Source organism: Corylus avellana, chromosome ca4 (assembly GCF_901000735.1).
Source record: "Corylus avellana chromosome ca4, CavTom2PMs-1.0".
In the NCBI taxonomy this organism is placed as follows: Eukaryota; Viridiplantae; Streptophyta; class Magnoliopsida; order Fagales; family Betulaceae; genus Corylus; species Corylus avellana.
In genome coordinates, this window is record NC_081544.1 from 24,413,915 (window position 1) to 24,441,588 (window position 27,674).

General features: G+C 33.4%; 2 pseudogenes; both read right to left on the bottom strand.

Moving 5' to 3' along the window:
- Nucleotides 1–6,204: 6,204 nt before the first annotated feature.
- Nucleotides 6,205–18,608, bottom strand: LOC132178261 (uncharacterized; annotated as a pseudogene).
- Nucleotides 18,609–22,932: 4,324 nt separating this feature from the next.
- Nucleotides 22,933–26,673, bottom strand: LOC132178948 (DNA-directed RNA polymerase V subunit 7-like; annotated as a pseudogene).
- Nucleotides 26,674–27,674: the final 1,001 nt, after the last annotated feature.

Genomic DNA, 27,674 nt, shown 5'->3' on the forward strand with positions numbered 1-27,674 from the left:
TTTATAATGATGCATTATGATGATGATTTATAAAGATGATTTACAACGATGATCTATTACTAGAGGTAATAGTATGTATATGTTACGGGAGATACAACCGTACATACATATATTATTATGGCTGGATGTATATTTATTTGTGAAAACGATTTTCAAAACTGAGAACAAGGAGTAAAACTACTTATGGTTGTGGATTTTACTTGCTGGGCCCCTTTGGGCTCATTCAGTTTTATTTCTTGTTTTCAGGTAGAAAGGATGCTGGGATAGGAGGCCGGAATGGGGACGGGAATAATTATTAATTTTCAAAGTCTTTCATATCAGTGATTATAATAATATGATATTCCGCAACTAAAGTTTAATGTTTTCTAATTTCACTTGTAATAAAAATCTCTTGAATAATGTTTTATACATTTTTCGTATCCTTTAAAATCAAGTACTCTGATAGACCTTATAGATCTTTGCAAGAACTTTTGTTGTAAAAGAAGAAAAAGTGGCAAACTCAGCCTTAACGGGCTGGGGATGTTACAATTTTGGTATCAGAGCAAAGGTTATAAGGTTCTGGCAGATTTTTTTTAATTAAAAAAAAAAAAAAAAAAAAAAAATTTTGGGGGGTTAATGAGAAGCCACATTCCGGCCAAGTAGAGTGTGCATTGTTGTGTGGTCTCTAATAAATGATGCATGAGCATTTTTCTAATGGTTAATTTTTTTTTTTTGTTAAAAAAAAAAAAAAAAAAAAATCATCTTAGTGTGATTAATTTGGAGGATTTTATTATTGTGATTAAGTTAATGACGAAGATGAATTTTTATTTTATAGATAGGTTGTGATCTATAGTATCTGCCTAATTGGATTTGCAGCAGTTTTCTAGAGTATCGATTGATAAGGGTATATTTTAAGGTGTCTCGAGGATTTAGAAAAGATTATTGATCATGATTTAAAAATCGTATGATGATTTTATAGATTTAGGTTACGAGATGATTTGTGTAATTAACTTGGTGACAAAATGGTTTTATGGATTTAGGTTGTGAGACAAATTGTGTAAGTGATTTGGTAATGAATGGTCTTATGGATGTCGGTTGTGAAATGATTATTGAACTGAATTAATGATATAAGAGTTTATATGAGTTTTTGGTAATGGCTAAGGTTTGGTCGATGACAATAATGATACTATGATTGATGTTGTAATATATGGATTGATGAATAAGGATTACGTAGTGGCATGAAGTGAATGCCTAAGTATTGCAGGGATGAATGCAAATGAGGTATACCCTAGAATCTATAAGATATTTTGATATATATAGTTGTGGTTTAAGGATTTTGATATTTTCAAATGATTGTGATGACTTTAAGGTACAATTCATGAAATCTTTGAGGTGATTCTTAGAATTTGAGGTGTTAGGTTTTCTGTAATTGAGGTAAACTATATTGAAGTGAAGCTTAAAGTTTTCAGGATGAATTGGTGCTCCTAGGTTGGGGATAATATTTAAATTTTGAGGCATTAGTGGGTATGGTATTATGAGAGTTTTAGTTACATGCCAAAGCTTTTGATATAATTTTCTTTCACTAGGTAAAGATGATGGATTATTATTCTTGAGGTAATTTGAAGCATAAAAGTAATAGTTAAAAGACAATATAATATAGTGATATGATTTAAATTTCTTTTATATGACATGTTCAATGATATTCAGGTATTTTAGAGGTTGATAACATGTGATTGTGCATATTTAGATGTTTTATTGAGTGATTAACTTGTTAAACAGAGTGTTTGTTTAAAGGAAGTTATTACAATGACATAATGATTACATAATGAATATTGAATGAGTACTGAATAATTACGAAAAGAAATGTTAGGAGAACAAGCTCCTTATAATATTACACACCAGTGTCCATTATTAATAAAAAATAAATAAATTAAAAAATAAAAATTGTTGCATAAAGAGACATGTGGTAATAATGAGCAGATGATTCCTCAGAGCTACTCCAGGAAGATTATTTCTGCACAAAGAAAACCTAGTATGAGCAGAATCCTATATATTTATATAATTGAATTATCAAAGAGAATATTTATTTCTAATGAGGTACCTGACTAGAGCGTGTGCGGAGAGACTTGCAACACCCCTGAACATCGACCCGGAGTTTTTCGTGCTGTCGCTGGAGACGTTCGGTATTCTTCTCAATTTCTAGCATCTTTGGTCCCAAGTATTCTGCGTAAGATAACATCATCTTTTTCAGCTGAGTATTCTCCTGCTTCAAATCCACGTGTTTTCGTTTGTAGTATTTGAGCAGTCGCTGTAAGACCCCGATTTGGTTTCTTGAGACTTTCAGCTCAACATTTTTGGCACTCAAACGTTGTGCCATGTCAGAAACTGAAGCAGCACCTTGGATACTGAATGCCAATGAATTATTAATAGCATCAGTATCCGACCTATCCGCTAAGAATGTTTGATCCCGTGGAATTACAAAACCTTTGGCCACTGCTACAGCAGTAGAATCATGGAGCATGATAGAATCGTGAATAGTGATAGGACGATTGTCAAAGACAAAAGTTGGCTGCCATACATTAGGATATGCAGCAGGTTCATTAGGGTGTGAAATAGGTACGACGGGATGTATAGCAGGCACTGCAGGGGGAACAACAGGCACATCCGGTTGCACGTCAGGCATAACAATGGGTTGTGCTGCAGGAGCAATATTCAAATCGAGGTTGTTAACGGATGATGATGATACTCCCATATTTAGGAGAGTAAGGAAAAATAGTTGAGAATACGAAGAAATTGGGAGAGATGAAGAACTGAGAAGAGACTAAGCGTTAGGAACTGAAGAAATTTTGTGAAGTTTCTGGAAGCAGCAGACGAGTAGCCTTAAAGAAATTTTTCATTTCAGGTGAAATAAACAGTAAACAACAAAGCGTTAGGCGACCTCGGGCCGCGATGGAAATTTTGTCAAAAGATCCCGTGGAAGTAGGATCTTGTCTCCTGTCATAAATTCGACTGAGCTCATTTTTCAAAACCACTGTTCAATCAACGACTTCGAATACCATGCGTGGGCAACTGAATGAATTGTCATGCCAACGCGCACCACGCGCTCGTTCGTTATCCAGAAACCCTTCATATAAATTCACACCTCTTTCTCCATTGCAACGCATGCCTTCTGATCATACTCCTTCACCTGAAATCTTCTAATGACCTTCCATACAATGAAAGCTCGACTTTTCCTCCTAGTTGAGCGTATCCTCAAGAGAAAAATGCAGCCTCACGACTTGATTCACAAACCCAACACCTTATACTCTCAAAAACCATTGAAGCAAGATTATCGTTGATCATGTCCTGAGGAAGCAAGATTATCCTTGATCATGCTTCTCAGGCTAAATATCTCTCTTTTCTTCTCAGTCTCCATAAATGACAGAAGAGAGAGAGCATCCGATGTGGGTATTTTGAAAGTCTCACATACATGCCATGTCCTGAAATGCTTTTCAAATCTTCATTTCTAGAAAGCAACAGGACTATCTTTATCTCTTTTCTCTTCTTGACCTTGCAAGACCCAAGGGAGAGAAATTATAGCATGTGTACTTTGGAACTTCCAGCCTGGAAACTTACCCATATCCTACTTTGCTTGCTTATCAATTTCATCTCTAGAACGCAGCAAAACACAGCATGTATTAGTCAAGAATTGATGAGAATCTTACATTTGATGTAATCGTGTATTTCGTTTGAGTTGAAATCTTAATTACGAGTTTCTTTTGCTGATCTATGATTTATCAAGTAAAGATGTAGTACTGAAAGATTTTCGCTGATATTGTAGCATCAACACAAAAGTTGGGATGAGAAAATAGAAACGGTTGTGTATTTAGAATGAATCATGATGTCATTTCTGAGGTATATTCATGTAATGATGTTTTTGGAAAATATAAACTGTAGAATGTTGGTGCTATTTACTTTTACAGGTTTATGATGGTGAGAAGTTAATAATTATTAGAGCATCATATTAAAATTTCGTATGCATGATTTGGAATACTGAGATACTAAAGAGAATATAGGCGGGGATGATTTTTACACCTTTTTGATAAAATTGATTAAATTAGATCGAGAAAATTATTGCAGGCTTGAAATGAAGACTATGATGTTTGGAGGTATGAACTATTGATTACATGATTTATTAATTTGATGTTTAAACCTTAACTGTAGACTATCGATGAATAACTCGATTGTTGTTATTGAGGTTGGAAAGAAACAATGGAAAAGATTTTGAGGTAAGATTTTAGTGTGAATTGATGAATGATTGCAGAAATTGAGACTTTAGACTGTGAATAAGATTTACTCATAGAAGAAGGAGATGGAATTTGAATATGATAAAAGAGAGTAAGCTTTGATGAAGGATTGAAAGGAATATTATCTGAATCCCTCAACTTGAAGATTGGACGATAATATTATAGGTTTTAATTTCGAGGACGAAATTCTAATAAGGAGGGAAGATTGTAGTGTCCCAGAATTTTCAAAGCTATTTAAATAGATTATTTTGATAATGATGTTATTTTAATATCCATTGTAGCTAAGGATTTTAATTCTTGGGAAATTTATGAGAGTGGTAATTAGAGAATGGTAATTGGTGAAATAATAGGATAGTAATTGGAAGGTAGAATAGTATATGGTAGGTAGAATAGTATAGGGTGGGTAGAATAGTATTTGGGGGGTGAAATAGTAAATGAAGGGTAGAATTGTAAATGAAAGGCGAAATAGTATTTGGTTTTTTCCTATAAATAGAGATCTTCCCCTTCACAATTTTCACCACTCATCTCCTCTCCCATCTCTTGCATATATTCTTCCTTCTTCCGCTTTTTACTCGGTCTTTCTTCTTTCTAAGAGTGTTTACTCAGAACAGAGAGAGAAATGGCGAGACCAAGCGCTACAAGAAAGAAAAAAACACAAGAGATAGCGGACTTTAGAAATTAGTTTCAAAAGATATACTAGTGGTGTTAGTCATATTGGAGCAACTAGATTCCTTCATACCACTTTTAGCTTCAGTCTAGAAGTAAGTAAATTCACTACCCCTTCTAAAATTACTTCATGTCATGCTATTTATTCATTCTTTAGTAAATTGTAAATGATTATTTTATTTATGTATTATGAAGTTATGTTGCATGCATGAAGGATTTCTAAAAGAATTATCTAGAAAGTTTCTATTTATTTAAACGCTTTCTAAGTACAACAAGTTTATATTTGAAAAGGTTTTCAATTTGAGAAAAGAAAGTTAGAGAAATGATGATGATTATAAGAAAGAAAAATGATGATAAACCCTCCTACATGTTGCCCTAAGATGCATCAAAAGAAGTACAAAGAAAAGTACAAGAGATGAGATAAATGTTTATGAAATAAGGGCACATGTATGGAGGAGAGTATTTTTGGCCCCAAGATAAGTAAAGATGAGAGTTCGGTACCGATACTCGGATGGAGGCGAAACCACTGAAGGAGGCTATGCCAGAAGGTGGTATTCCATCAACAGACCGTTGAGTGCACCAAGAAAAAGAGTTAATTGACGGTCGCGCATGGCTGAGGCCACAGTTCAGTGCCATGGTCACAAGGACCCGCAACCCTCGTGCACAGGGGTAATAGTGTACATGGGCCCTATTATGAGAAAATGATACTATATTTTCAACGATGATATGCTATGATGATTTACAAAGATTATTTATAATGATACATTATGATGATGATTTATAAAGATGATTTACAACGATGATCTATTACTAGATGTAATAGTATGTATATGTTACGGGAGATGCAACCGTACATACAGATATTATTATGGCTAGAATTATATTTATTTGCGAAAACGATATTCAAAACTGAGAACAAGGAGTAAAACTATTTATGGTTGTGGATTTTACTTGCTGGGCCCCCTTTGGGCTCATTCAGTTTTATTTCTTGTTTTCAGGTAGAAAGGATGCTGGAATAGGAGGCCCGAATGGGGTGGGAATAATTATTAATTTTCAAAGTCTTTTCATATAAGTTATTGTAATGATATGATATTCCGCAACTAAAGTTTAATGTTTTCTAATTTCGCTTGTAATAAAATCTCTTGAATAATGTTTTATACATTTTTTCGTATCCTTTAAAATCAAGTACTCTGATAGACCTTATAGATCTTTGCAATAACTTTTGTTGTAAAAGAAGAAAAGTGGCAAACTCAGCCTTAACGGGTTGGGGATGTTACAAGAAAAAATATTGTAAAGCCGAAAATACCTCCGTACCCACTACAGCCCAATTATCTTGAAAAAATCCAGCAGGAAAACCATCAAGTCCTGGGGATTCTAAAGGCGCCATTTGGCTTAGCGCCAAACTGACCTCTTCTATAGAAATCTCTCTCTCCAAATCAACATTCATCTGGTCCGTAATTCTCCTAGACACCACCGCCAGAGCTTCTTCCACCCCTGTAGGACTTGATGTGGAGAGTACCCCCCGAAAATATGATAGAAAAGCTTCTGCGACAGACTCTGGAGAATCACATGTGATCCCCTCAGCATCAATTATGCTTGAAATTTTGTTGGCACGTCTCCTCTGAGTGGCACAAGCATGGAAATATTTGGAATTTTTATCCCCATGCTTGAGCCAATCTACTTTTGCCCGTTGTTGCCACTTCATCTCTTCCTCTTCCAATATGCCATTTGCCATCGATTGGAGATTTTTAATCTCATCTAGGTCCCATTCTTCCTCCTCACCCTGCAGCTCCAAGAGTTTAGTTGTAGTCTGTTTGAGGATATCTTCGGATTGGCTTTTATTCTCCTTCTTCCATTGGATAAGAGAATTTTTGCATTTCTCCAATTTATTCAAGACAGAATACCAAGCACCTCTGTTATTTTCTTTTACCCTCCACACCTTCTTAATCACTTCTTTGTGGGTTGTACATTTGTGCCAAGCTGCCTCATACCGGAAAATGAATTTCTTTTTACGTCTTTGCGACGCATTTTTGTGAAAAGAAATCATTACTGATGCATGATCCGAAGCACACGCAGCCAACACTTCCACCCTACGGAAAGGGTACAATTCCTTCCATTCCTCATTTGCCAAAGCTCAATCCAAACGGTCCATCGTGAAATGCCCCGCTCGTTGACCGTTGCTCCAAGTAAATTTCGGCCCAACAAACCCAAGATCAACCAACCTACTCCCTTCAATAGCATCACACAAGTCGTTCATTTGCCTTCTAGGTTGTCGGCGGACTCCAAATTTCTCCTCATCACTTAAGATTTCGTTATAGTCACCCATGCTCAACCATGCCGACGGCTGGTACGAGCTAAGGTGTCGTAGAAGAGTCCACGATTCTTTTCTTTTTAACACCTCTGGATGCCCGTAAAATCCTGTAAATTTCCACCCTTGAGCCACTCCATCTTCCTTCACCACGGCGTTAATATGACGCCTGCTATAATTTTGTATATCAACCCTTACCTCCGTAGTCCAAAATAGTGCCAGACCTCTGCTTTTTCCAATGCTATCTACGACAAACACACTCCCAAAACCAGTGCGGATTCTTATTTTTTCAATTCGGTGTGCTTGAAGTTTGGTTTCCATAAGGAAAACCATAATTAATATATAAACAAAGACCATAGTTAATTTATAAACAAAGATCATAATTTTTTTTTTTTTGCTCTAAAACAAGGACCATAATTAATATATAAACAAAGATCTAGACCATAGTTAACTAATAAACAAAGATCATAATTTGTTTTTTTTCTCTAAAACAAGGATCATAATTAATATATAAATAATGACCATAAGACCATTTTCTTGGTTGGCTCTAAAACAAGGACCATAATTTTGTTGTTTTGTTGAAAACAAGGACCATAAATCTTTTTTTTTTTTTTTTTTTTTTGAAGAGACAAGGACCATAATTAATATATAAACAAAGACCACAATTAATTTATAAAGTAATGAAGACCATGATTAATATATAAAGAAAGACCATAATTAATTCATAAACTAAGACCACGTGCTGATTCGTTTTATGGGGGAACAGAGAATAGCCTAGAAGAAATTCCATGTTTCAACTTTTTGCAGGCCAAAATTATATCAACTTTCTGTCTTTTTCTGCCAAAAGTCTCACCCAGCCTTGATTTCCATTGTTAATACTTTCCTTGGGATTTCGGGATCATCATTAGGATTATGTTCGTGAAAAATTATCTCACCCCATCAATCTAAGAAACTTACTGTACAGTTTATATTAGATTTCAGAATAGAACTGAAATAGGAAGAACAAAGAAAGGTAGAAGACGATAGAGAAAGGAAGAAGAAGACTGTATTGGCCAGTTATTCTGCAGAACTCGTTTTTGTTGTGCCCTCTTAATTACTTCTACATTATTATATAAAAAATATTTTTAAAGTATTTTTCTCTCTAAATTTTGTACTTTTGCACAATCTCAACTAATAAGTGCCTCTTTATTACTAATATTTTTTCTCTTTCTCCAAATTTTTTAGATATATAATCAAATTTTATGTTGATTTATTTTTAAATATATTATTAACTTTCAAGTATTAAAATCGTCTATGTAAAATTTTAACTCTATCGGCACAGTTGTTTTCTTATCATTTTTTTCGCCTATTGTGGGCATATGCATAACAGTGAATGTTTTGAATAAAGGACTAGGGTTAAAACTTCAAACAGTTCTCTGTTTTACAAACTTCTCTTTTCCCCTCACTTTTAATTCTTTTGTTTTCAATTTTAAATCCTAGAAGTTAAATATATCATATTTCCTTTTGTTTAACTGCAATGGGAAAACACGCGGATAGCACGTCCTTCTTCCAAGTTGATGAACTTTGGGTGTCAAGAAGTTGGAGCTGGCAATTATTTATGGCTATATGTCAGCTGTCAAGAAGAGGTCTGCCTTCATTTTCTTTTGCAATGGATTCAGTCTCAAACTTCTCCTGCCTGGCTTTACTTTCTGTTATAAAAAATCCTTCCTGCACAGGAGTTATTCAATCATTATCCATACTATATTTTTCATAAGTCAATCAATTTCTTAATTACTTCTTTCACATGCGAATAAAAGCATTGACGAAGTTTATAAATGGAAAAAGCATTCAAGTGCCGATGTTAATGGATGCCACAATCATCCCTAGTTATAAAGATGCTAGAGTTGAGACCATAAAATTTACTATATAGGCCAAGCAAACTAAGCAGAGTTGTAGAGATTGTACAGGCACATAATAAACCAACTACCAACAGGTTCAAAGTATTATAAAATATATAGGAAAAAAAAAAAAAAAAAAAAGGCCTAAACTATGAATCGTATTTATCATTACGAATTTGATATTTAATTATGTCGTCTCGACCCTAGTTGTCTTTTTGTTATCAAGATGCTTTTAAAGACTGACATCGAACCTTAATTTGAGAGGTTTTTTTTGTTTCAGTTTTTACAGTCCAATGCTGTGTCAAGAAAAGGAGAAATGATTTTTGCCATTTTTATCCCACACTAATATTAGACATATACATAATTGGACCATTAAATCTAGCTCGCTATTTCCTCTAGTCACACATTTTATTTTCATACTTCTTCAAACATATCCTTATTCGTAATCCAGAGTAGGGGGCTTCACGGAATCAACGGAACCAACCAATTTGCACCACCGGTTCAACAATGAACACCCTAATCTAGAAAGGAATTGATGATAATACAAAGTAAACATGCACCACATTTGAAATGAAAATAAAAGATATCAAATACCATATATTTTATATTTGATTAGAAATGGTTATCAAAGCATTTCTAATGTGAATGTCGGGAGAAAGTTAAATTCTGCGAACCAAACGTCACGAAAGTAAGAGAAAACTAAGTAGTTTTGTTTGCACATCCAAACATGAGGTAAAAGAGATTGATCTGAAGCATGACTCCAAAGAAAGGGAGATTGATCTGAACCATTAGAAAGTCACCTATCAACCCAATCTATTGGATGAAAGAAAAACTAGTTCTAGTTGGCTAAGGGAAAAAAGAAAAGGAAAGACTGAAAAGCAATACCCAAGCTAAGAAACTTCACCCTGGAATCAAATTATCAACCATTAAAAGTAAAACTTCAACAGAGATTTGACATGCTCTGTTTACTTAAACAAGGACTTAAAGTTTCAAACTCCCATTTCGAAAAGGTTTTTGGGCAACGAAACTGATTCTATCAGATATCCAAATCTAAAAACTCTAGCCAGTAAAGCTTCCTTGAACTAAGGCACCACTAAGTTGGCACAGACAAAACGTTCAATACATTTGCGCGTTTTGCGGTTCCTATCTAATTTCAACTTGCGTAATTAAATACATACGGGGCTGTATGTTCTATCAGTTACTTCGCCCCCACTTAAGAATTAGCAATTAAAACTTGTCAACCCAAATCTGGAGAACTAGCAAAGTTTCAAAGTCAATTAAAATACCCAATACACAGAAAGCTTCACAACCCTTGTTGAAACTACCCAACTTTAAACCAAAGAGACTAGGACCCAGAAGAAGAAGATAATCCAATAATCTAAATGTCATTTTGGGAATGAAAAGCAGCCCAGTGGAGTGGAGCAAATTTTGATAAGAAGTAAACAAAATAGAGGGAAGGGTTTAAGAAAAAGAACCTGGTTTTAATTTTTGGAGAAAGCCTGAAAGAGCTTGGGAGAGATGTGGTGGTGGAATAACAAACGAAGGGGAAGGTTGAGGACGGTCCTCTTTCCCTGAGGAAACTGGGTGAGACAACGCAACACCCTGCGCAGCCTAGATATTCTCCATTGTGGTGTGATACAGTGCGCACCCTCGCACCTTATCTTGCAAAATTTAGTAATTCTGTTTTATGGGGCAAATAAATGATGGATAATATTAACATTAATAAAAATAAATGTTAATACAATTGCTCTGTTTTTGGTATAACGGTTTTCCCACGTTTTGTTTCAATAGGAAACCTTAGCTCCTCACATATATATATTTTTTTATTTAGCACCAGGGTGCACAGGTCCTCAGCAAGGAATTTCTCGCAAGTGCACTTCGGATGACTCCAAAAAATAGTTTACACTCAGTGAGTTTTAAACTTAAAACTTTGAAGAGCATACTCAAAGTTTCAGACTGTCTAACCACTGAACCAACCCCTTGACTTACTCCTCACATATATGTTAGAGCATTATAAGTAACTTCGTCAAATTTTATTAGCTAAAGCCTAAAATAATTAGACGTAGATTATTCTCTATTTTAATTTCTCACTTTTTTAAAGTGTCATAACTTTAAAAAATATTTTCAGATAAAAATATTGTCCGTCTTGTCGTAGCTTGAGAAGATACGTTTGAAATCCATCTTCAATGATTTTCATGAAAATGAATCAAAAGAAAGACCAATGACAAACCATAAATCAATTTTTAACTGCAGAAACACAAATTTTCCAGGTGTATCATTATGTCAAGTATGCATAGTTGTGCCTAAAAGATTAAAAAAAATAAAAAATAAAAACTTAACAGCCTTCCACCATCCTTGTTTTAGTACCCCGAATTGACTCTTTACATATATTTTATAAATCAAAATTTCCAAGGACAAAGAATCCAGAAAATGTCGTAGAAGGTTATGCCAGGAAATTGTGGAAACACTGAGAGGAAGATAGCAAACACTACAAAAAAACAATTTTTTTTTTACGGAAATTTTCTGACGTTTCTTGGTGTCTGACACGTCAGAAAATTTTTCTGACGTGTCGTTCCTAACGCGTGTTGATTGTCAGAAACGTAGGTGTCAGCAAAAAATTTTTACTGACGTGTTAGAGGGTAGAACGTCAGAATTTTCTGACGTTCTAATATACCACACGTCAGAAAAAAATTGCTGACGTGGTAAATGTTACCACGTCAGAAAATTTTCTGACGTGGCATAAATTTTCTGACGTGGTACATTTACCACGTCAGAAAATTTTCTGACGTGGTGAATGTACCACGTCAGAAAATAAATTTTTTTCTTTTTTAAAATTTTTTCTGCAGGAGTGGTCTAGAGATTAAATTAATTTAATCTTTATTAATTTAAATTAATCAGAGATTTTTTCTTTATTAATTTTCAATTCAATTATTTTTTTTTTAGGAATTTCTCTGCACCCCACTCGTGTGGCCGGTGCAGAGATTTTCGTTTCTCTGCAGGAGAGGTGCATAGAAACGAAAATTTTTTTGCTTCTTTTCTCAATTTTTTCTTTCTCTCTTCTTTTCTCCGGCCACCTCGATCTCCATTTTCTCACTCTCTCTCTCTTCTTTTCAATCTCCATTTTCAAAAATTCAAACCCAAAAAATCTTCAAAAAATCAATCTGAAAACCCAAAAACCCAAATGCCAAACTCAACAAATCTTTAAAAACCCAAAAATCTTCTTATCTTCTAGAAGAGATCGATCTCTTCTTCTTTCTCTTTTTTTCTTTTCTTTTGTCTTCTGCTTCTCTTCTCCTCTTCTCCTCTTCTTTTTCTTCTTCTTCTTCTTTCTTCTTCGATTTGCTGCTTTCATTGTTTCCCTCTAGATCTAGAGGGAGCTGCCGTGCAAGCATGTGCAGAGAAGCAGGCCAGGAGATTGAGAGAGGAGAGAGAGAGAGTGTGTGAGAAAACGTGCAGATCTAGAGTGTGGAGAATTAATTAAAGGGAGAATGAGAGAGGAGAGAGAGTGGGAGAAATAAATGATGGGGGAAAGAATAAAAAGAGTAAAAAGTTGAAGGAAAAAATAAAGAGGGAAAACTTTTAAAATCCCGCCCATATTTTTGCAACAGTATTGAGGGAATTTCTGACGTGCCATGTATAGCACGTCAGAAAATTCCTGACGTGCCAGGTGTAGCACATCAGGAATTTTTTGACGTGCCATCAGGAGTTTTTATAAAAAGATTAAAATCTAATTAATATATTTTCTGACGGGTAAAGCACCACGTCAGAAAATTCAGAAAAAAATTATATAATTATTTATTTATATATATACAATAAATAATTAATTCTTGTATCATAATTTTCTGACGCAGCAAACGTGGCAACGTCAGAAAATATATATTTTTTTATGTTTTAAAATTTGTAATAATTTTCTGACGTTGGAGTATTTAACACGTCAGAAAATTCTGACGTGGTACTATTCACACGTCAGAAAAAAAATTCCTGACGTAGTAAAATTCCAACGTCAGAAAATTAATGACGTGGCAACAATACATGTACTGTAGCCACGTCAGAAAATCCTATTTTTTTTGTAGTGAAAGAAGGTTATGCCAATGATACCGTTGGCAATGGCAAGATCCAAGGAAGGCATTAACAGAGCATATGTGCCCGTGACAAATGCTAGCCCCATTGCTATCATGGCCCACAAAATGAACTTGAAGGCCAGCAAGACAAATTTCCTGGGATGGGTTATTTCATCACTTTCTTTGTCATAAAGAAATGGCATCACTAGGTGGATGAAGACATCCGAACTCGACAACACCATGGATATGGTATCAGTAATAATGAATGCTTTGAAAGCAACATTTCTCCTCAGAAGTACAAAGCCTGGGTGTGAGCCTTCTCCACTGCCAACGAATCCCCCAGGCATGGTAATACATGCTGCAAAGGTCACTGTTGCAATGAGTGCAGCTACTACTAAATGAACTTCGGCTGTTTTCTGCAACATTGATCTTTTCTCCTTCTCCTTGTCCTCTAGTTTTGTGGTATCATCTTCGTCAGTTGTCACTCGTTGAGGTAGAAAGGAATACTTAAATGCTTCGTCAAATTCCAACCGCTGTATAACATTTATATCGGTATTATTAGTGATTTTTAGGTTTAATGTTCTCTCAAACTATAAAAAATTGTCAAGGTTGCCTTAATGAAAAAAAAAAAAAAAATACCCTTTAAAAAAAAATCTAATTTAAATAATAATAAAAAAATCTATTTTTTTGGGTCTTTTTTTTTTTTTTTTTTAATTTTTATTTATTTTTTATTTAAAAAGGTGGGAAGGGGCGACCAGTGTAGTTTCCCCCCTTGAGCGTTACCATCGGGGTTCTCACCCGCTGTGGAATGTCAGGTTTGAGCCATAGCTACTGCCTGGGAAGGTGAGCCCGTCACCACAACCCCACAAAGGTGTGAGCCAGTAGAGCCCCTTCAAAGTAGCATCTGGTTCACGCATCTACTACCGCAAGCGGATTCGAACACGCGACCACTAGGATGAAAGGAATTCTTCTACCAACTCAACTACCACCCTTGTGGTATTTTTTTGGGTCTTACTTAAAGAGTTTTAAGGTCATTTTTATTTTTTTTCTCATCTTGAGAATATTGATAATTTTTAGTAGTTTAAAATGGGCATTGACTCAATCAATAATTTAGGAGATATTATTAATGTGGTGGTAGTTTGAGAGAGATATGAGATTTTTTCTTGAATTTTTATATAGTTTGAAAGAAAAAGAACACTTATAATTTATTTATTTTTAATTTCAGAAGGGAATTTAATGTGGTTTTTTTTTATTAGTTTGAATTTTCTATTGATGATTTACTATGGATTTTTATATACCTCATGTTCAATAATTTTTTTTGGCCAAAAATATGAATTTTGTTGCTGAATTATGTGTCGGATTTTAATTTCTTTCCTGAAACTAATGGTTATCGTAATTTATTTTTTGGGGATTTTAAAACATTAATTGCTGATATGGTAGATATATATGTTATATATAGATCTATATATAACATATATATAATAGAATCTCTTATAATGTTGATGCAGCACATGAGGCTACTGTTATTATAGAAAATGAGAATATGTAGAAACATGTTATTTAATACATAAAAATAAAAAAATAAAAAAAAGGGTAGAAGTAAAACAAGTAGACACTATTATAGGCTTAGCCCCTAATGTACATTTTCGTTTTTTGTCATAAATTTTGATTTTTTTTAAGACTAACATGTAATTAACATGCCATGTAAGAATTATATATATATATATATATATATATATATATATATATGGAAAAAGTCTATCACGTATGAAATGTTTAAAACCCTCAAATCGTTTAAAGACAAATTTGGAATTTAAAACAAGAAAAAGAAAAAATTTTGGTGCGTGTTATAGAAAGAGAAAGAAAAAGGGAAAAAGGGAAATAATTTTTTTATATGAAAGTTTAAATATACCAAGGCATTATAATCTATAATTTAACCTTATATCCTTTACACTTTTCACATTTTTACTCTAACTTAAGCCATGTTGACTGTGTAGGCGCATACAAGAAGCGTATATTAATTTTTATTAATGTTATTAAAAAAATATATGAGAAGTACGTACTATTAAAAAAATAAAATATAGTTTGTAGTTAATTGATATAAACTAATATAATAAAAATACGTGTCCATATCAATTAAAAAAACATGTGCTGCTAAATTACACGTCACTTTATTATATTGATTTATATGAATTAGCTACAAATTAGTATGTAGCAAATTTCTGTTGGTAATATGTACTTATTACATGCTAAATGACACATATCACTTTATTATATTAGTTTGTAGCTAATTTTTGTCTAATTGAATTGCCAATTTGAAGTTGAAAAGGGTTGGAAATGGGGCCCACGACTCAAAGTCTTTTAAGCAATGACTCAATCGGAAGTCCATCATCGTCATTAGCCCATGGGCCGAGCTAACCCAACTTTATTTGAGGGCTCATTGGTAAAGGCCATGTCACATGGAAGCTGGACAACAAATTTTTTACTGATATAAGTTTTACAGTGCATTTGATCTGGTAATTTCAAAAATTAAACACTCGTTTTTAAATAAAATTGTAGAAAATGTCATGTTTTGCAGTGCGATTAAGAAACAACGAAAAATTAAAAAGGTGAAAAATGAGGGAATGCTTGGTAAAGTTTTATTAAGAAGTGTTTTGACTTGAAAACAAATAATAAATTAGGTGGGTGTTAAATCTGAGAACAGTACTTGAGAATTAGTTTGATAAAGTTTGGAAAAGTGTTTTGTAAAAATTAAAAATTGAGAATTATTTTTAAAAAATAAAAGTAAATTTTTTTTAGTTTTTCCCCAAAAGCGGATATATGCTTAATAAATAAATAAATTTGAAGTATGTTTCTGAGAGAGCATATAAATGAGTGATTTTAATCCATAATTTAGAGGTTATTTCATATTCTTTTATAATTTTAGATGTAATTAAACAAAAACTAAAGAGATTTGCTTGGTTATAAATGGAAGAATTTTTATGGAGTCTTAAAAAGGAACCAACCACCATCTCCATGAAACCTTTTTTTCAAGTATGTTTTTTAGTGTGTATAGCTTACACTAAATAATATAAATGGAGAATACATTAATTAGGTAAAGGATTTGGTACCGTTTGTTAGTGAATAGTGATGGTGGTGTTGCCCTCTCTTGTGATGGGGGTGGGTACGTTGTGACAAATAATTGAAATAGCGGGGGTGGGGTTTTCAAAAATTGTTAGATGGGCCCCACCTCAATAACCAAAAACACAGGAAAATAAAGCAATATGTAAGATGAAAGATGAAATTATGTGTTACCTCTTTAGATGAACGTTTTACAGTTGAATAGATATCCCACGCGTTGAGGTGCTGTTTGTTGAAGGCCATCTTGTCGAGTCGAGGGTGACTAACGAGCTTCTTTAACGCTAATAATGATTCTGAAGAAGTAGTGGCACAGAAATGAAGAGGTGTAGCCCCATCCGCATTCTTCTCGTTCAAAAGGTTGCTGAAAGACCAATTTTTTATTATAATATCCATGATTCTCTCTAGCGAATAATACCTCTGTCCTTTGATAGCAAAATGGAGTACATTCCAACCTCTGTTATCAACCAGTTCGCAACAATCTGGACACATTTCTACAATCACCTTCATTGGCCAAGAATTACCACGATCAGCTGTAATATGAAGAGGTGTCCTATCCTTTGTGTCTTTCATGTATGCTACTTCTCTATCTTTATCCAACAACAGCTGTACTATTAAGCTTGAACCATAGTGGTGTGCAGCCAAGTGAAGCGGAGTCCATCCGTTATTGTCCACTTCTCTACTTATACCTTCAACGTTTTCAAGAATTTTTTTGACCATACCTAAAATAATTTAAATATGTTAAATTTAATGATTTTCTAAATGACACAATTAAGCAAGACTTGTCAGGAGATTAATTGAAAAAGGTACTCAATGTAATTTATTAAAGTTTAGTTTCTACCTTCTTCATAAAATTCAAATTAACATTAATAATCTCTTGTATCAACTCCCTTCCATTATATCTTTTCATGAGTTGAACCGTAACAGGCAAATGCAGAACATGGATTACATCAAGTTTCTATTTAATCTCCTAGGCCTTAATTTGTTAATTTTAATTCATAAATAGTATAAATTAATTATGTTCTCTACAGCTAGCTAACGTGGCTTTCGTTGCAACTATATATGATTATTAATTATTATTAAGTGCAGAGGTAATTTCTTCTTTTAACAAAAAGTATATATTACCAGTTTTTCTTTTTTCATGTTGATTCATTAATCAATTAGCAATCACCAAAGATTTATGATTTGAAGCTAATAAGGCTGTTCCGTCATTGTTTAGAATGATTTTTTTTTTTAAAATAGGTTTATATACTCAAATTACCAACATCTTAACTTATAATTAAAACGACCATATTTTAGATTGAACCTCTAACAGTGAAATTAATAAGGGAAACGACGATATCTCTCTCGGCATCTATGTAAAGTACAATAATCACATTGTTTATTAAAAAATTGTTATGAAAATAATTCAATTTAGAAACTTAATTATATGATTGTTGAATTTCTATACCAGACATCAAGCGTCCTTATATATATTTCATGAATTTATTATGTTTTGGTCCACAACGTACAAAATTTGTTTTTATCAAAATTATATATATATGTATATATATTTCATGAATTTATTATTTTTGGTCCACCACATAATTTTTATCAAAATTATAACAAACTTTAAAGAATTAAAGCTGCATTACTCATTACTAAATTAACAATGCAAATACAACATTGAGAAAACAAATAGGTAGTACCTGTGTCAAACTCTTCTTGTATTACGGCAGCATGCAAAGCCGTCCTACCAAGGGGACCCCCATGCATTGGTGATTTGCATTTGTCTAAAATTTCGAACAACACATCTTTAAACCCTCTCTCCACAGCTATGTAAAGTGGAGTCTCACCAGCATCATTAGCAGAATATGAAAAATCTGGGTCTTTACTAATCAACAATTTTACCACCTCAAGGTGATTATAACGTACAGCCTCATGCAAAGCCGTGTCTTTCTCTTTGTTCGTCATCCTCAGCAGTTCCTTTACTGGTTCAATCCCCTCTTCAAGGTCTTGATCATGGCGAGTTTGGGCGCGAGTTTGGGCACAATATTCGATTAGAACTTCCACTATGCCATCATGCCCGTACCTTGCCGCAATGTGCAATGGGGGTTGTTGACTTGGACTCGGAATTGAGGGATGTGATGTAAATATGGAGGATTGTGTTTTTATTTGGGGTTAGTAGGAGGCGAAGAGACTCATGATCGATGATATCTTTGAAGACCTCGATTTTGCCTTTTGCTGCAGCATTGTAGGAATCAAGATCCATGCAAGTGACAGTCTCTGTTTGCTCAAGCTGATTAGCAATAACAGATGCTTGAGAGGGATCCATGCTTTTTACTGATTCCTATAATAAATATCTCTCCACACAATATGGTTCTTGGACTAATAGTTTCTATGCCTCGCCATATACTCGTTGTTCTGCATTTCACGAATATGAATCATGTGGACGACAAAATAGTAATTAAAGGAATTTTAAAAAGGAAAGTGCATGGAAATTAACATGTCATCCCCTTCTAGGCATTGCAATATTTCAAATAACACCATTCGCTTACTCTCATGACAACTCGCGATGACACAAAATATATATGCATATATTAGGGAGTATTCATGGGATGGCTTCTAATCTTTATGATTTTAACATCACTCGAACACTTAATTAATCACAACAAATCAACTTAATTATATTTGTATTCATGAGTTTGAAATCCAAAACTTAAGGAAAACCGCCATCAAAAGCAAGAGGCAGCATCCTATCCTAAGCAGGCATCAAACTCGTTGTATCAGGGCATCCCAAAAATGCCAATCGGAACCTCAAAAATAAAGCTCAAACATTCTAAGTAATTGAGTAAAGACGATGAGATATGGTGAAATTACCGAGTTGAATCCACCGTGAAAATGGTGGTGATGACAGTGTCGTAAGTCGCGGTTTCTGTCGAGAAAGTAATTAACTTCAGGTCGATATGTCCAGATTGAGCAACTATGTGAGAGAGAGAAGAGTGAAATGGGGAGATGAAGATGAAAGGTAATGAGTGTGGAGTATGGCAACGTTTTCCCAAATATATATATAGGCAAATGCTTTGAACTTTGAAGATTAAGGCTCGATAATTAGGCAAAGAAGAATAAAGAGAAGTATCTTAATATATATTGTTGGCATCAACATTAATTAATATGTTACTTTGCTATTGATCATGATATATAGTCTTCCAACAATGTCCTTGCATGCGGATCCAATCCCCATGGATGGTTGCATGGATTCACTCTCCAATTAAGGGCAAGAAACTCACAAGCCAAAGCCAAATTCGTCTATAATTTGTATCCCCTCCCTGTTTAAACGTCTCAACTACATTAATTTGAATAACACATATCACATATTGATCAAAATAATTCAACTCAATACTTTATACTCTTCATTATGCATTTCATGAGTTCATGTGAAACACAAAATAGTATTTCAACAAACTTTAAAAAGGAAAAGTGTTCAATGTCCCCCCTTTGTCAGACAAAGCATAAATTGATCATATGATTGGTATTTTTTTTCTTTCAAGAAGACACCATAAGTTATGGTCATCTTATTTAACAGCATCTCAAAGCATTCATATTGAACTATTCAAATAAAAGTTAAATTTGAAGAGAAAATATCACTTTTTCTAATTTGAAGAGCCACTTTTAAAATGAATTAACATCAAACTTTCTATATTTTTCTACTTTAATTAAATATTCTTTTATTTTTAATTCTTTATTTGTTCTTGATAGATAAGAGAGACAAGGAAAAAATAAATATATATATATAACAAAAAAATAAAAAAAATTACTTTTTGGCTCTCGATATTTAGAGAGCTTTATTGACAAAATTTCAATTTGAAATATAGTAGATAGCTTGTTAAATGACTATTTTTGTGAGCTTTTTCAAATTTTTAGGAAAAGTCAAAGTTGAAGAGATCAATAGGAATGCTCTAATTTGCTTATAGTTGAGACAAAATAATTCTAGGGATTCCCAATTAAGTAGAAAATAGCATAATAGAAAATAACATAATCATATAAAACACCAAGATTTATGTGGTTCGGTTTAACAAGCCTACATTCATTGGTGGGGATGACCTTGATAAAATTTACTATCAAATCTCACATAAAAAAGAATTAAATACAAAAGAAAATATACTCTCTTAATTATCTAAACTTTGATACCCTCCAAAAGTGAGATAACACAAAAACAGAAATGGTGTATCTCTCTAGATCTCTCACTCGAATCGAAGTTGCCGCCTTCTTTCTTTTATAATGACCAAATGTCTTCAATATAAAGTGGCCAAGTCGGTCAGAGCTTCACCATGAAGTAATTAAAGTGAAACAAAACTTCTCCATGAAATATAATAAAGAGACAAAACTTGGCTAAAGGAAAAAACCACAAACCTGCAGCCAAAAATAAAAGGGGCCTACTACATTTATTTAACTCCAGCAATATTATAAGTCTTTTAAAGTCTTTTCAAAAATAACATTCTTCTAAAAATTCTGTGAGCCTTATTTGTTTGGGCCCGGCCATGTGGATTACGCGTATGTCATCTTTTTCTTTCTTTCATTTTTGCACCAATCGTGAATCACATCAAGGTGGCTTTTTGCTTGGTGAAACATGTATATAAGAGAAGTGAAAATTGATTGTGGTACAAGTAAGGAATCAAAGCAACTCGGAAAAGAACGTGTAGTAAATTAAAGTAGAGTACATTGTTGTGGTCTCAAAAGAGTGAAGCCCATGTGGAACTCACCAAATGTGCCCCCCATCTTTCTGCTTTTTTTCATTTTGCACCAACCAACCACATATTACTTTGCTTGGTAAAACGTAATCTGGCAACAGGAAAGCGTAGCAGAAGTAATGAATCAAAGCAACTGCGAAAAAGATGTTATACAGCGAAAGACATTGTTATGGTCCTACAGTACACGGGGCTTTAATTCTTAAAATCTGGGACATTGTATAGTGCAGACAGGATCTAAATTCCTTGCACATCTTAGGTATTGCGGGGTCTACACACCACTTTTGTCCCCTTGAAATGAATAGTTTTAGACTTTCTTTGCACCACTCAATACCGTTTTAGTTAGGGATTTTTTTTTTATTTTTTATTTTTTTTCTTAATAAGAAACATTTGGAATTTTAAGATTTGTATATTCTAAAATAGTCTAAATATTACAGGAATTTCAATCTATTTTTTGGATTGGAATGGACTCAACTCAAATATGGATCCTAAATTTAAAAGATGCGTGCAATTATGGATGTTTTGAGTATTTGAAGTTTGTACCGAGTATAAATTTTATTGAAAAAGATAAAACTTCAAATTTTTAAATTAGCCTTACCCCTAGTAAATTTTTTTTTTGCATATCCTAGTTGCCCACCCTCAACTAATCATTAGGGGCATCAACATTACTACGAGGACAAGCGAAAAGAATGTTTAATCGTTTCAAATTTCAGACTTTTGGTTGCAAAAATGAATTTTACAAAGTTAGGTTAAGAAACATACTCAATGAAGAAGACAGTTGAAATGGGGCATTTAAATTCACAAAGAAAATAATTGAAAGTCTAAATATGACGTTTCATTAAATCACCATTTAAACGCATCGTTTCATTAAAACTTGGAAAAAAAAAAGGTAAAACATTTTAAAGGCAATTTTCAGTTATTCAGCATGAGTCATAACTTTTATTTTTTATTTTTTATTTTTTTATGGTTAAAGTGAATTGTGAGACTTACGAGTTAAGAGTAAGGTGAGGTGATTTTTGTCATTTTTGAATTTTTTATTTCCTTCTCATTTTTATGCCGTACACGGAAATGGCAACGGGCAAATTTTTTGAAAGTTAAATGTACTTGTGTGACTTATAAAAAAAAGTACTTGTGTGACTAAAAAAACTAAAAATTGTACTTGAGTCAAATTAAAGCTAATATATATATATAAAATCAGATTATATAGCCCACATATACAAAAAAGTTAAAAGACTTAAACTATGTTTCCATTCCACAATTCACAAAGTTTGAACAAGAATATATCAGTGACAGCGCAATTTTGGGCCAGTTTTGATATTTTTTTGGAGTTCTACACTAAAAAGATGAGTAATGCTATAAGTTCATTTTATGTCAATCTTGTATTCCTCTACGAATGATGTGGCTCTTAAAATTATCATTGGGCTTTTGATTGATCATTATTAAATTTTGATTAAATTGTGATTTTAAAAGTTACCTCATTTTTTGAGAAACACACAAGGGACATCTAGAATTACACCTAAAAGACTACCTATAAAACAAAGAAAAAGTCAAGCTTCTCTTTTTTAAAACAATTTCTCTTTCTTGAAAAGTTTTTAACAATATAATCAAAATTTTACATTGATTTACTTTTAGAGAACAACAATAATTCTATTGAATTCCAATAAAGTTTTAAACGAGCTCATGTTGAGAGGAATTTAGAAAACTTATTAGTAAATTCTTGCTCAAGAACAGAAATTTATAATTATCATCCTAATGTTGGAGACCAAATCTTTAAAAACATATTCAGGGGTGGAACTAGCATTTGAAGTTAAGAGGGTAAAACAAACAAAAAATTAAAAATTAAAAATTTGGGTAAAAATATTATTTTAAAGGATGACCCCAAGCCGCCATGTAGTTTCGCACCTGAGCATATCTACTAAAGTTAAACATAATTTAAATCATTTTGCCTTTGAAATCATCTACAAAGAAACAAGCTCATGCTGTGTTTCTTATTTATTTACACGTCGAATTCATCAGCTCCAGACAATGAAATAGGTCCAAGGGAATCACCTTCTATTCCGGCAAGCATCACACATTCTTTTGTGAAGTCCCCCCTTTTCTCTATCCATCTCACACCAAGCACCATGAAACACACCACGACGTCATTATTCTCTATCTTTGCAAGCTCATTACTCAAAAAGACTGGATTTTTTTCCCCGGCAACATACTGGTAATTTGGCATTTTCCGGGCTGAGATAAAAGCATATTTAATAGGTCCACATCTAAAGAAGACCCCATGCCTAAATATGCGGTGAACAACTCCCTGTAAAATCTCTCCCTTGAAAGGTAAGAAGGTACGGCAAATTAAAGACTACGGGGAAGAAAACATCCCCTGACTCATCCGCAACCTCTCCTTTGCCTATGCACTTTAAGCTGGTTACTGCAAGAAAGTAACCATGATCCTTGCTGGCCTTTTCATTCAGCAAGTCCTCCACCAGGCGTGTGATGATGGACCTCTGGGAAACAAGCCCATTTCTATCCAAGTTTTCCGCGAGGACAGCCACATCCCTGAGCAGTTCTACTTCACAGAACATAGCCGAGATCTAGTCCACAATGAACAAAAGAAATAGGATTATAAAGATTGTTTCGCACAATTAAACAACCAGATTCTTTTAGATAACGCATCATAAAGAAAGGTTTCCAGCGATCAAACCAGAAAATCAATAAACCAAACCATTAAAACAAAACATGCCAGGATAATCCAAGTCAGTTAAAGGGACAACTTGCTTTACACAAGAAATTGAAGAATCTCTCCATAAACATATTGGGGAAGTATTAGGGGGTGGGCAATAGCAACAGGCCAACACAGAGATGGCCATCTATCTCATTGTCAATTGATGGAAAGATGTAATGTGACCAAAGTTCCAAACAATTAAGTCCCAGTTGATTACGAAATTATGGTGTCTAGTCTACTCATTTCACTTCTTCTCAAGCTTTGTTTATTTAATATTTATGATTAGCAATTACGATACACCTTAGACAACCGAACATGATATTTGCAACTAAAAATATATATATATATATATATATATATAAAGAAATTTAGCGTGGATTATGCTTCAACTCTCTGTGCAATAATGACCTCTCCCATCCTTCCCTCGTCCTCCCTTCCCCTATTTCTTTTTCTATAGAACTACAAGATGACTTGTATCATTATGTATGAAACTACAGTAATAATATGCATACAACATATAAATATGATCAGAATTTCCGATGTGGACCCACCATGTTGGCCTCAAAAGGTAACACTAAATGTCATGTAGTCGCAACAAAGAAGTTTTCACCAAGTGAGGCTCATGGGAACTATGAAAGTTAAAAATAAATAAATAAATCCTTCCTGCACAGGAGTTTTTCAATCATTATCCATACTATATTTTCATAAGTCAATCAATTTCTTACTTCTTTCACATGCGAATAAAAGCATTGGCAAAGTTTATACATGAAAAAAAGCATTCAGATGCAGATGTTAAGGGATGCCACAATCATCTGTAGTTATAAAGATGCTAGAGTTGAGACCATAAAATTTACTAGGCCAAGCAAACTAAGCAGAGTTGTAGAGATTGTACAGGTACATATATTTAGTATAGTTTTAGTACTATTGTGAGGAAACAAACTCAAGAATATCCCATTACAACCCAGTTAATGATAAAAATATTAGCAGATTCAGAATGGTATTTTTTTTTTTTATAAGTAAGCAGATTCAGAATTGTTATGTGTGTAAATCCCAAAATGGAAACTCGAGGGTGACACAACTAAGCAGGGCATAAACTTCCTGCATGGTATGCAGTAATATGGTAGATCTACATGAGTATGCAAGTTGGTTTGTGCAACCAGGATCAATGGACCCAACCTGGCCTAGCCAATTTATCTGTTTGTTTCCTTTATGGTTAGAAAATCAGTACCAACTTATCACCAGTTTAGATTACAGATTTACACATTATTGGAACTATCCAAACCAACTACCAACAGGTTCAATGAATTATAAAATAAGAAAAAAAAAAAAAAAAAAAAAAAAAAGAAGCACAAACTATGAATTGTATTTATCATTGAGAAATTGATATTTAATTATGTCATCTCGACCCTAGTTGTCTTTTTGTTATCTAGATGCTTTTAAGGACTAACCTCAAACCTTAATCTGAGAGGTTCTTTTTGTTTCAGCTTTTATAGTGCAATTCCGTGTCAAGAAAATGAGAAATGATTTTTGCCATTTTTCTCCCACACTAATATTAGACATATACATAATTGGAACATTAAATCTAGCTGGCTAGATTGTTGCCATCATTAGACTTGCAGAAGGAAAAATTTCAAAATCTAGGACTAAGAAGTCAATGACTAAACTAGGTAGCATGGCATGAATTGCCTTGTCCTGATATCGCCATTTCCTCTAGTTTCACATATTTTATTTTCGTACTTCTTCAAACATATCTTTTCCTAATCCAGAGTAGGGGACTTCACGGAATCAACGGAACCAACCAACTTGCACCAATTGATGATAATACAAAGTAAACATGCATCACATTCGAAATGAAAATGAAAGATATCAAATACCATATATTTTATATTTGATTAGAAATGGTTATCAAAGCATTTCTAATGTGGATGTCTGGAGAAAGTTAAATTCTGCAAACCAAACATCACGAAAGTAAGAGAAAACTAAGTAGTTTTGTTTGCACATCCAAACATGAGGTAAAAGAGATTGATATGAAGGAGGACTCCAAAGAAAGGGAGGCAGTTTGTAGCATTTTAGAAAGCTACCTATCAACCCAATCAATTCGATGAAAGAAAAACTAGTTCTATTTGGGTAAGGGAAAAAAGAAAAAGAAAGAATGAAAAGCAATACCCAAGCTAAGAAACTTCACCCTGGAATCAAATTATTAACCATGAAAAGTAAAACTTCAACAGAGATTTGACATGCTCTGTTTTCTTGAACATGGATTTAAAGTTTCAAACTCCCATTTCGAAATGGTTTTTTGACAAAGAAACTGATTCTATCAGACAACCAAATCTAAAAATTCTAGTCAGTAAAGCTTCCTTGAACAAAGGCACCACTTGGTTGGCACAGACAAAATGTTGAATTTTTTCATTTCTATGCTTCAACTGACATTTGCGCGTTTTGCGGTTCCTATCTGATTTCAACTTACGTAATTAAATACATATGGAACTGTATGTCCTATCAGTTACTGCGCCGCCACTTAGAATTAGCAATTAAAACTTGTCAACTCAAATCTGGAGAAGTAACAAAGTTTCAAAGTCAATTTCAAAATATAAAAATACCCAATACACAGAAAGCTTCACAATTCTTGAAACCACCCAACTTTAAACCAAAGATACAAGGACCCAGAAGAAGAAGATAACCCAATAATCAATCTAGTGCATAAAAGAAATGTCATTCTGGGAATGAAAAGCAACCCACTGGAGCAAATTTTGATTAGAAGTAAAGAAAAAAGAGGGAAGGGTTTAAGAAAAAGAACCTGGTTTTAATTTTGGAGAAACCTGAAAGAGCTTGGGGGAGATGTGGTGGTGGAATAAAGAAACGAAGGCGAAGGTTGAGGAGGGTCCGACGAAACTGGGTGAGACAACGCAACACCCTGCGCAGCCTAGATATTCTCGATTATGGTGTGATACAGTGCGCACCCTCAAGCCCGTGTTTGGCAACTCAGTTATCATAACCTTATCTTGCAAAATTAGTAATTCCGTTTTTTGGGGCAAATAAATGATAATATTAACATTAATAAAAATAAAACATAGGTAGGATACTAGGATAGGAACCCCAACACCATCAAAAAGACCAGCGAATACATTATCAGTATCAATAAAAAACAAAACAAATGAATATGGATCAAAGGTTTGGTCCAATAAAATTATCTGACTCAGCCCCTATTTTGTAGGTTAAGGAATTTGGGGTTCGTTTAGAATTGTGATTTCAATAAATATAATTTTAAAAATTACGTTTTTAAAATCGCTACTTTTTAAAATCATAAAGACGTTTGGTAACATATATTAAAAAAATATATTTTATTAAATATTTGTTATGAAAAATTGTAATTTTGGTTAAATTCGCGCATTTTCAAATAAGTACTCCTAACCTGCTTTTTAAATAGTAATCCTAAGTGCTTAAAAAAACAATTATTTGCTCTAAAAAGTTGATGAAAAAAAATTTAAAAATTAGGTGTTTTTTGTTTTTTTTTTTTAACAAAAGCTTTATTTATCAATGGCAAACCACCACTAAGAATGGCTTCTTCTTTTCTTTCTTTTCATTTTTTTTTTTTTTTTGGGTATCATTAAAAAGTTAATTGTGCTTACATTTAGAAGGATGATGCGACTCACAAAAAAAAAAAAAAAAAAAAAAAAGAAGGATGATGCGTGAAGTACATGTATCAACTTATTTATGTGAAAAACGATTGGTGTCAAATTTTGATCATATTTATTTCGTATCATTTTATAAATCAACCATTAGATTTGTAAATTTATGGACTCTATATAAGTCAATGGTGAACCCCACAAATCTAATGATTGATTTATTGAATTTGTGAACTTATGTGAACATCATATAAGTCAATTGTAGATCTCACAAATTTAATAGTTAATTTATTGAATTTGTAAAAAAATATGAA